This window comes from Bubalus kerabau, chromosome 22 (genome assembly GCF_029407905.1).
Source record: "Bubalus kerabau isolate K-KA32 ecotype Philippines breed swamp buffalo chromosome 22, PCC_UOA_SB_1v2, whole genome shotgun sequence".
Classification (NCBI taxonomy): domain Eukaryota; kingdom Metazoa; phylum Chordata; class Mammalia; order Artiodactyla; family Bovidae; genus Bubalus; species Bubalus kerabau.
In genome coordinates this window covers 24,044,623-24,055,228 of record NC_073645.1, presented here as the reverse complement: position 1 = coordinate 24,055,228, position 10,606 = coordinate 24,044,623, and the positions used below count along the sequence as shown (strand labels likewise).

The 10,606-nt window shown below is 44.0% G+C and overlaps 1 protein-coding gene across 1 annotated transcript in view; it reads right to left on the bottom strand.

Moving 5' to 3' along the window:
• Window positions 1-3,110: 3,110 nt before the first annotated feature.
• Window positions 3,111-10,606, bottom strand: part of HIF1AN (hypoxia inducible factor 1 subunit alpha inhibitor) — a 41,079-nt gene continuing 33,583 nt past the window's right edge. Inside the window, exon 8 of the mRNA XM_055560460.1 lies at window positions 3,111-10,606. This exon is cut by the window's right edge and continues 24,787 nt beyond it. The gene's annotated coding sequence lies outside the window, so the exon portion shown is untranslated.

Sequence of the window (10,606 nt, the reverse complement as noted above, 5' to 3'; positions counted from 1 at the left end):
TCCTTGTTTGTGATGAGTGATTTATTTTTATCCAAACTTGAACACTTTGGGTATTACAAGACTCTTTATTTAAATCTTCTGTTTTTGCTATCTTCCTCTGACACTCCTCCAGCTGAAGAAGGGGGAGAACACTGTTTTGTAACTGCAAGGTGGAGTAGAAGTTCAGGTTCCGCACTTTGCTTCTGATCTTATTACTGCTGGATGGAGGTGAAAGTTCCAGCTCTCCATGAAGCCCCTCTGATACTTCCCTGGATGCAAGGGGGTACTTTGTTGCTGCCACCCACATGGCTTCCATTGACATCATGGAGGCATGAAAGTTCCAGCTCTCCATGAAGACTCCTCTGATACCACCCCAGTGTGGAAGAGAAGGGTTGCTTTATTGCTGCTGGGTATGGATGAAAGTCCAGGCTCCTCATGTGGTCTCCACTGATGCTGTGCAGTGGAGATGGGGAGCTTGCTACCACTGGCCAGTATGAACATCCAGGCTCCCTTCTTAGCCTCCTCTGACACCATCCTGCAGAGGGTTGGGATGCCACCTTTTAGGCTACTGAAGGTAGAGGCATAGAATCAGCAATTGCCCTTGCTGGAATACGTGAGAGGCGGATTACAGGTTTTTCTGTGGCATTTGGCTGGAGTTGAGCAGTTTTTGTCTATAAGTTGCCTTCCTAGGCTGTCCTTTTCCTAGTTCTTTGACTAAAGAGAGCAAGCTTTCATTGGAACTTAAAAAAAAAAATCGTACTTATTAGTATTTCTGGGTTGCTGCCCTCTTTAGCTCTAAGTCTGAGATACATGAGGTGAGACAAAAAGAAAACTCAGGGAACTCACCATTATGTTGTTCCTCAGGTTTCAAGTTCCCTAGCTGATCTATCCTTCTTATCTCTACTTTTCAGAGTTTTCTGATGTTTGCTCTATGTATTATGTCCAGGAGTTTTAGTTGGAAGGATGGAAGAAACTGGGAAAAGTATGTCTACTCTGCCATTCTAAGATAGAAACTTCTCTTTGATAATTTTGATACTCATCCATTGGCAGAAACTTCAGGACTATCTAGTCACTGCAGTGTGGCAGAAGTGTATAAATTATGGATCTTATGTATCAGGACCTCACCACTTAGGGGAATAGATAGCCATATTTTATTTAGCCTGGCACATAGTTAGGAACATGGTTTGGAATCCAATGGACTGGGTCCCAATTCCAGCTCGGCCACTTCCAAGCTCTGTGCCCCTGGGTAGGTGAGTAAACCTCTCTGAACCTCAGTCTCCTCACTTATAAAATATGGGATAGATTAGTACCAATCTCATAGGTTGTTGGTGGATTAAATTAAATGAAATAGTGCATGTACATCATTTTGCATGGTGTCAGCATATAGCAAGTACTTAGTAAGTATTAGTCGGTGTTGTTGTCATTGTTACAATGCAGGCTGGGAAAAGTGTAATTATTCCCTCAGTCTGGTCCTCTCCAGACAGAGGAGGTCCTTTGGCTTACTTTGTGCTCACTGCCTCTCTCTCCTCCTTGATCAGCTGTGGGGATCTTTTCAACCTTGTGAAGGGATTTTGATGGATGCTGCACAGGATGAGGAGAGAAAATAATGTTTACTATTTGTTTTCACGTACTCATTCCTTTATTCATGAATTCTTTCAGCAAATCTTTGTTGAACAATAACCCTGTGCTTGGCACCATAAGGGGAGCTTATAATCTAGCAGGATGGGCACTGAGTAATAATAATTTGAGGCAAACTCTAAACTGCCAAGAAGGATACAATTAGAATACTCTGAGAGTTCAGAAGAGAGAGAAATCACATTTGGATGGCAGAATCAGGGAGGGGGATTCATGGAGGATGGCATATCAGAGCTAGACTTCTAATAGGTAGACAAAGAGAAAGAGCATGAAATAAGCAAGGAAATAGAAGTCTTTAGAAAAAATAAAATAGTATGTTTTTTTTTTTATTGGGCAAAACAACTTTGAAAAAGAACAAAGTTGGAAGGCTTACATTACTGGATTTCAAGACTTAGTAAGATACAGCAATACAGAGTAGTACTAGTATAAAGACAGTCAAACAGATCAATGGAGCAGAATAAAGTTCAGAAACAAATGCTCAATTGATTTTTGACAAAAGTACCAAGACAATTCAATGGGAAAAGGAGAATCTTTTCAACAAACAATGCTGGAATAATTGGATAGCCCCCAACACACACACAGACACACAGACACACACACAAAGTTAACCTTGACCCTTACCTCACACCACATACAAAAATTAACCTGAAAAGAATCATATACCTAGTAAGAGCTAAAATCATTAAATTTCTAGAAGAAAATGTAGGAGAAAATCTTAATGACTCTGGATTTGGCAAGGACTTTTTAAATATGTTCAGAAAAGTGCAAATAATAAAATATCAATAAATTAAACTTCATCAAATTAAGAATGTTTGCTCTTCAAAAGATATTGTTTAAATAATGAAAATGTAAGACATATACTGAGAGAAATTATTTGTAAAACACATATCTAACAAAGCACATGTGTTCTAGAATATGTAAAGAACTTTCATGTCTCAATAGTAAGAAGACAACAATGCAATTTTTAAAATAAGCAAAAGATATGAACAGACATTTAACCCATGAAGATAAATGGAAAAATAAGAACCTGAAAAGCTGCTCAACATCATTAGTTATTAAGAAAATGCAAATTAAAACCACAATGAGATACCACTACATACCCACTCAAATGATTAAGATTAAAAAGACTGACCATACCAGACATTTGTAAAGATGTGGAATGACTGGAATTCTCATACACTGTTGATGGCTGTGTAATATGGTGCAACCAACTTGAAAAACAGTCTGGCATTTCCTTAAAGAGCTAAACATACTCTTACTACGTGACTCACTTCACTTCCAAGAGAAATAAAAGCACAAAGATTTTTATAGAAATGTTCTCAGCAGCTTTATCTGTAATAGCCCCAAACTGGAAAACCAAATGTCTATAAACTAGTGAACAGAGAAACAAACTGCTATATATTCATACAATTGACTAACACTCAGTAACAAAAAGGAATGAGCTGTTAATACATGTAACAAATAATTATGCTGAATGAAATAAGCCAGAAACAAGAAAGAGTACATATTTAATGATTCCATTTACAAAAAACTCTAGACAATGCAAACTCATCTATACTGACATAAATAGGTTAATGGCTGCCTGGGGATGGAAATGGAGGTTGAGGAGAGAAAAAGAGGGATTGTAAAGGGAAACAAGGAGTTTGGGGGGATACAAATATGTTCATTATCTTGATCGTGGTGCTGGTTTCATGAGTGTACTCATATATAAAACTTATCTGATTGTTCACTTTAGATATGTGTGGTTTGTTGCATGTCAAGTATACCTTGCATGCTAAGCTGCTAAGTCACTTCAGTCGTGTCCGACTCTGTGCGACCCCAAGATGGCAGCCCGCCAGGCTCTCCCGTCCCTGGGATTCTCCAGGCAAGAACACTGGAGTGGGTTGCCATTTCCTTCTCCAATGCATGAAAGTGAAAAGTGAAAGTGAAGTCGCTCAGTCGTGTCCAACTCTAGCGACCCCATGAACTGCAGCCTACCAGGCTCCTCAGTCCACGGGATTTTCCAGGCAAAAGTACTAGGCAATTCTAATGCACAGCAAAGCCTGAGACCCATAATTTAGGCGATAAATTACCAGCAAGTGCTTGAAATAATGCTCTGGACTGGAGTACAGACTTGAGAGTCACCTTCCCTCATAGCTCAGTTAGTAAAGAATCTGCCTGCAATGCAGGAGACCCCGGTTCAATTCTTGGGTCAAGAAGATTGGCTGGAAAAGGGATAGGCTACCCACTCCAGTATTCTTGGGCTTCCCTTGTGGCTCAGCTGGTAAAGAATCTGCCTGCAATGCGGGAGACCTGGGTTCAATCCCTGGGTTGGGAAGATCCCCTGGAGAAGGGAAAGGCTACCCACTCCAGTATTCTGGCCTGGAGAATTCCATGAACTGTATAGTCCATGGGGTCACAAAGAATCAGACATGACTGAGTGACTTTCACTTCACTTCACTACTTGGAGATCATAGCTGAAGCTGTAGGATGACAGGATTTAGAAAGTAAAGAAAAGAAAGCAAGAGGGACTAAAGAAACCTACCCTCAGGAAGTGGGAGGGAAAGAAAGAACAGGTGACAGAAGCAAGGAAGAAGCTGCCTGAGGTTGGAGGAAGAACTAACAGATGCCAAGGAAGGGATTTAGATACAGGGTGATCAGTAATGAGGATACCAATGTGGTATCTTATATTTGCAAAAGTGCTATCCAGTTTCCAAATAATTTTCACATATTTTCAGTGCATTAACCATGCCAGGGATGAGCAGACAGACATCAATAGTACTATCCCTGGTAGGCAGCTCAGTTTACAGGGAAGAGCCCAGGATTTAGAGCTGGACAGATCTGGGTAGATTCTCTAGCTCCTTCACTTACTCATGTGTCAATTTGGCCAAGTTTCTTGAACCAAGTCTCCATTTCCCTGTTTTCAAAATGGAGATAATTCTACCTACTAATCAGGTAGAATACTTGTGGTCTGTATAATAAAATACCTGCTTCAGATGACTTGCAAAGTTGTTCATTTCTATGGTCTCCATCTCATGATTCCTCATCTTACAGATAAAGAAACTGAAGCCAAAAGTGGGTGAGTGATATACCCCAGGTCATAGGACTTCATTTGGAAGCACTTTCTTGACTTGAAACCCATGGGACCACTGGACAGGTTCACAGATGAGCGTCAGTGGCTATGAAACTCCTGAAATCACATGTAGACTGAATATGAGTGTGTGACACATGTTCTTCTTGGGGCAAGTGTTCATTATTTACATTGCATCTGCAAGGGATCTAGGATCTAAAAAGGCTAAGAATTTCTGCTGAAAGGTCAGTTGTATTTATTTTTCCCTAAATCCCTTGATTCATGCCTCCCTGTATACTTAGCTAACCCTCTTGCCCTCACACATCTTCCTTCAGGACATAGTTTCGCTACTTCTCTGCTGACTGACCAGTCTACAAACCAGGAAAATTGCTTCCTGGTCTCACCTCAGATGGTTCATTCTCTCCAAAAGGAGCTGCTGATTTCCTGCCCCTGTAGTCAGTACCATTCATCTGGTACAGAGAAGGACCCAGACATGGCTGAGGATCCCAGCTTGAAGGAGCTTCTGGTCCAGTAGACACATAGGAAGGAATAGAGATAACTATGATAGATACGGTCTATGATGGGAAACATGAGAGGAGGGCAACAAGCAGAGGTCATCTGGAAAGACTGTATTTGGATGGCCTCAGCATGGACCTTGGTGAATCTCTCCAACCATATGTCTGTTCATTCAGAGATATACAACCCTCATCTTCATCTTTACTCTTCCAACTACCACAACTTGCCTTCCACCCACCACTCTGATGATATGCTTTCCTCAGGGTACATCACAGGAACCCCTCACCATAGACTCTGCCACTTTGATTGCTGATGCTTTCTCTGTGACAATGAGCTGTGTTGGCTGTTCCTTGGGGGTCTCTTTCCTCCCTTGGCTTTCCTGACATCAGCACCTCTTTCTTTTTTCTGCTTCGCTGAGATCTCTTCTGTCTCACTCCCAAGCTCCATCACAGTTCCATCCACGGCCATCTCATTGCTCGTTCTACGGGTCTCTGCCCATCCCAATCTAGCCTATAATAGCTAATAACAACAGCTAATCTTCACCAAGGGTTGCCATATCCCAGTTCTATCCATACTATCTCACTGCATTCGTACAATAACTCCAAGAGGCAGGCACTACCATTGCCCTATTCTACAGAGGAGGGAATTGAGGCACAGAGAGGTTAGGTCACTTTTTAGGAACATAGCTAGTAAGTGGCATGTCAAGATTATTCTAAAGTGTGAATTTTAATTATGCCACACACTGTCCTAAAGTCCTTAAAGGCTCCCACCTCCTTCATACACAAACTCAAATTCTTCCCCCTGCCCTCCACCACCACTTGTACTGCACGGCATGTGGGATCTTAGTTCCCTGACCAAAGATCGAACTTGTGCCTCTGCGTTGGAAGCGTGGAGTCTTAACCACTGGACAACCAGAGAAGTCCTCAAAAACTCAAATTCTTTAGCACAGCAGTGCAGAGCTTCAGATCTGAGTCCTGCCTACCTCTCCTGTGTCCACTTTGTCTTTGGGTTTTCGTACATGCTGTTCTTTGAACTAGAAACTCCCCTTTGCCTACTTGTTCCCCTTCCTGACTTTTTTTTTTTTTTTTGCCTGCTTACACTTCTCAAAGCCCAGGCACTGTCTCATCATACATGGAAGCCTTCCTTCATTGTGTGAGTGCTCTGTCCTCCCCAGCTCAGGGAGGTGACTTGGTGGACACTGTAATGTGCTGCTCGATCCCCTTCAGTGAAGGACTTACCCCAGTTGCTGGGAGTGCTGCAGACAGTCCTCAGCTTTCTGTTACCATGGGCGATTGGCCGCAGTTGAGGAGAGCAGCCCCGCCTAAGGTCACACCCACTTCCGGGACTACTTGTATTCCATGACCCAAGGGTAGAAAAGGTAGAAAAGGGCAGAAAATCTGGCCCCAACTTGGGGAAAAGTTCAAGGGCCATTCTATTCCCAGAGTGGCCCCAAGGGTTGGCCTCTGCCCAGTCCTGATTCCTTCCTCTCCCTCCAAATGTTTTGACCCCAAGAGCTTCCTGATAACACCCTGTGTATTAATCTCTATCTCAGAGTCTGCTTCCTAGGGAAGCCCTCAGTTCTTATGTCTCCCAGTTAGGCTCCCTGAGGACTCAGAGGTCCAGGGCGGGGGCACTACTGGAGAAAGGCAGCAGTCCTCATGAGCCCCAGCAGCGCAGCTCTTTAAATGCAGGGCAGTAAGTGGCAAAACCCTCTGTCTCCATTGATCTACCTGGTCATGGCTTCTTAACCAGATAATTCATCTCCAGGTGGCCCTGGACTTCCTGACCTCAGGCAAGGCATTAATTTGGTGACTCTTGCTGTCCTCCAGTACTCACCTGACCCTCACCCCCTGGAAACCCCCAAATCATACTGTGAGGCCAGCATTGATTTCAGAAGGCAGAGAGTGGGGATGTATGGCAGGAAGGCTGCAATCCCATGTCACACACTCTAACCACTCTGAAAACAAGCTATTCATATTCCAACTGCTCTCAGTCAAGGTAAGAGGACACCCAAAGCACCAGCACCCGGAGACCTCATATCCTTGAATTGCTAACTCCAAATCCTAAACTCTTGATCCACAAATTAAAGAAACAGCACAGTGTCTTGGAAAAGGCACAGCTTTTGAATCAGCTAAATCTGAGTTCAACTCCTGAATCTTCCCTGTACGGGTGGTGAGGTCTCTTGCGAGTCACTTCAGCCACCTAAAGCCTGGTTGCCTTGTTCAGGAAACGTATGTGGTGACAGTTCCATCTCACAAGGTTTTTTTTTGTTTTAATTGAGACACCACATATAAGACCCTCAGCATACAGGTGCTGCTTTGTTGCTGATTATTATCTTCCTCTATACTTGAGAATTCTGAATTCCTACAGTCAGAAGCATAATAAAGTGAGAAGCAGAACTCTCACTTTTATAGTACTGACTATATGTCAGGGACTGTTCTAAGCACCCTTCTCATACCAAATCAATCCTCTCAACAGTCCTGTGAAGCAGGTGTTAATACCATTATTAATCTCATCTTGTAGATGGGGAAATATGGCACAGAGAAGCTAAGAAATTTGCTTGAGTTCACCCAGCTAGGAAGAAGTGGAGCCAGAATTACAACCCGCGCAGTCAGGCTCCAGATCTCTGCCCTAAGGGTGGAAGGAACACACTCTACACACAGTAGGCTCTCAAGGAAGCTTGTTGATGTTGAGAAGGAAGAGGAGGAGGAAGGGCAGTGGAGGAGGGGAGGACGGAAGGGTCACTGTCTGGGCAGATAACAAGCAAGGTTGAGGGAACACATCGAGGGCCATAACCCAAAAAACATATTAGGGCCTCTTTGTTAAGAGTGGAACCGAGAATATGAAAGGTCAAGGGGATGAACCAAGAGCCTGCAGGAGCCTGGACTTTGACCAGAGCAGAGAAGAAAGCACAAGACCTGGTGGAGGAATTTCTTGATGATGTTATCAACATAGTTGGAGGTCAGTGTGCACATATACAAGGGGAGGCACATGAAGCATGAGGAGAAAGCAGAGGGGGAGGACATGGGGAAAAGGAAAAGAGAAGAAAAGAAAAGAGGAGAGAGGGAGAAAAAGAGAGACAGAGGGAAGAGATAGGAGAGAAGGTAGGGGAGCGGGAGAGAAGGGGAGGGAGAGGGTAGAGGGACAGAGAGAGTTTCTCCCAAAACAGAAAATTACATAGTAATAGGAACAATGAAGTATCTAACAAGTGATAAACACAAGGGTCAGAGTCTGACTGTATTTCCAACTGTCTGCTGCCCAGTTTGTCTGTTTCTCTCTCTGTCCATCTCTGTCTATCCATCCATTCATGTACCCATTTCTTTTTGCTTTTAAGTTGGTCTAACTAGCCATATAGCTACATGCCTGAGGTTTGACTACCTGTCTTTGTCCACCTGCCCATTTGTTTTTCTACCTGTTTTGATCTAACCATTTGTCTGCCAATTTGTCAGTTGATTTGTGTAGCAATTAGGATGCTTTGGGCTGCAAGTGACAGATGGTCCTACCAAAAGTGACTTGCTGCTGCTGCTGCTAAGTCGCTTCAGTCGTGTCTGACTCTGTGTCACCCCATAGACGGCAGCCCACCAGGCTCCCCCGTCCCTGGGATTCTCCAGGCAAGAACGCTGGAATGGGTTGCCATTTCCTTCTCCAATGCATGAAAAGTGAAAGTGAAGGTGCTCAGTCGTGTCCGACTCTTAGCGACCCCATGGACTGCAGCCTACCAGGCTCCTCCGTCCATGGGATTTTCCAGGCAAGAGTACTAGAGTGGGGTGCCATTGCCTTCTCCGAAAAGTGACTTAGATGATTAAAAAAATATTATCTCAGATAACAAGAAGTTTGAGGGCAGGGAGATTCCTAAATTGGTTAATGTGAATCTGGGGGCATCCTTTGGCACCCAGGTTTTCACAGCTATCCTCCTCCATCTCTGGCACATCGGCTTTTGACTCAGGAGAAGCCTCAGGGTTTCAAAAAGGCTGCAGCAACTCAACACGTTACATCTTCACATAGCAAAGTCCAAAATCCAGGAGAGAAGAGGGTACATCTCTTCCATGGGTCTTTGTATAAGTTTGAGGTAAAATTTCCCCAAAGTTTCCTTAACAGACTTCCTCCCACATTTCAATGGTCAGACTTGTATCATATGTCCATTTCTTAATCAATCTCCAGCAAGGGGAATGGAATTATCATGACTTTCCTGCACAAATTCAGAGTCACCTCTGGGGCAAGGGAGAGATTCAAGCTTCCCCAAAGCAGTTGGTCTCCGAGCACCAAACAAAAGAGTGGGTTCCACTAGCCAGGAAGGAGGATGGAATATGGGGCATGGCCACCGGGGAGGCCCATTCTATATGCTGAGCTACAGATCCATCTTCTCTGTGCAATCACCTGTCCATCTAGCTGTGTATCGATTGGTCTGCCTGTCTGTTGATCTGTCAGTCACTCCTGGAGGACTGCCTTGCCTATCCATGTCAGTGTGTGTGTCTATCTGTACACCTGTTTATCTGTGTCTCTATTTGTCTTTTGGTCTGTCTATAAATAAATCTATTAATGAGTTCGTGTGTTTACTCAGTGTGTCTATCTGTCTCTGTCCATCCATCCATCTTGAATTTCTGTCCACTTCTGCCCTTCTCTCCCTCACCTGTCCCATATTTTTAAAATGGATAGCTCATTTCTCTTTTTCACTACAGAACGTCTGAAATAACTCTTGAAACTCATCACTCTGGACAAAGCACTGAGCACAGGGCCCACATCTCCTAGCAAGAGACAGAGGCAGGGAGAGACTGCCTGAGTTCCCACCCTCCACATTTCATGGTATATACCATCTCCCCTCTTCCCAGGTCCTGCCCAGAGACTGGGCTGCTCATGGTCTCTACCTATGACGATCAGGTCCTTCCTAAGCTATCTGATCTTCCAGAGTGACTTTGTCCATTCATTTGTTCTTGAATGAATATTTATTGAGCACCTACTATGTGCCAGGCCCTTTCTTAGGTGATGGAGCTACAGAGAGGATACTTGGTCTTGCCCCTGTGGGGCTTACAGTCTATGTGCAGACACGGCCATACACAGCCACACTTACACAGGCTTACACACCATGATGGATGCTCCCATTGTGTGTAGACACAGGTTCTCAAATATACATTTAAAGACAAACACAGCCATACCTAGGTCTTGCTAGCCTCTGCAAACATTTGTTGAGCCTAATATGTATGTGGCACTTAAGTTAGTCCTGTTCAAAAGCACATCTTACACACACACACACACACACACACACACACACACACACGTATACAGTTATGCATTTTACTGTCCTGGGACCCTGATAGGAGGATACAGGGAAGTGGCACAGAATTACTTCTGTCCCCACATCTAGTACTCCTGCCTGGAAAAGCCCATGGACGGAGGAGCCTGGTAGGCTGCAGTCCATGGGGTCGCTGA